A 1,159-nucleotide genomic window follows, 5' to 3' on the forward strand; every position below is an offset into this window, starting at 1 on the left:
CTTATTTTAAATTATTCAATCGACCCCCAGATTTCAATCTGTTAGAAATCGTATATTTCGATGTATTTAGTTTCTGATAGGTTGAAATCTATTATTCCTTATTATTATCGCTACTCCCTCGTATTGTGTCTAAAGCTTTAATCATGACCACAGGCCAGTATTTATAATCAAATTTTATATACTAAACAATAAATATAAACAAAACATGTAAATAAAATATGGAGTATTTTTTAAATAAAATATATATTTGTCATTTCCGTTATTTGTAAGATTGAAATCCTGAAATATCATGAATTAAAAAAAAAACAAATTTAACTTTTAACTATTCAATTTTTTATTAACTTGACTTTTAATTCAATTAATTTTGTTATAAATTCACTTGTATCTTAACAAGTTATCTAAGTTAAATTTTCAAGGTTGTTAATTTTAACTTAACTTAGTTAAAAAAGAAAGTTAACTTATCCAACCCTGATTATTGATTAAGAGCTGGAATCTAGACAACATCGGCGTAATAATGAAATAATGAGTAATTGAGAAGAGAAGAGTTTTGGAAAGCGAGGAAAGGACGTAATCAAGGGGACAAAGTAGACGACGTAAACAGCTCGACATTTGACACGTGTGACTCGAATGTCCATGAAGAATCAACATGGACACCAAGAATCTTAATAGAGGAGGAGCGACGAATTGGAACGGAGTTAAGAGAAATATCGAAGGATTGAATATGGGATAATAATGTTGAGAAACCGACAATTAGCAAGAATAATTTAGAGAGATTTAAATGCAGTGAATTATTAGTAGATCGTTCGGCAATAAATTTTAGATTTTTATTCAAAGCAGAGCAGACTGCAAAAGCATCGAATGGGTGAACAAATTTGAAAAGAATTACGTTGTCTGCATACATGAAAAACTCAGGGGATAGAAAAACATTAAACAAATCAGAGATAAAAATATTAAAAAGTAAAATTCCGTGAATGGAACTGTTGGAAATAATCAGTTTCTCTTAGCGCGATACTACCGCGAACCGATCCGTGTTCTACAGCGCCCACTCGCGCCGGCAATTTAACATAGCGGCCACGCTCCTTTTTTGTCTTTTCAGAGCTCCTTTTTTGTCTTTTCAGAGCGTTGGCGACATTCGTACGCGTCGGTCGTTTTCTCTTTA

This window comes from Trachymyrmex septentrionalis, unplaced genomic scaffold (assembly GCF_001594115.1).
Source record: "Trachymyrmex septentrionalis isolate Tsep2-gDNA-1 unplaced genomic scaffold, Tsep1.0 scaffold181, whole genome shotgun sequence".
Classification (NCBI taxonomy): domain Eukaryota; kingdom Metazoa; phylum Arthropoda; class Insecta; order Hymenoptera; family Formicidae; genus Trachymyrmex; species Trachymyrmex septentrionalis.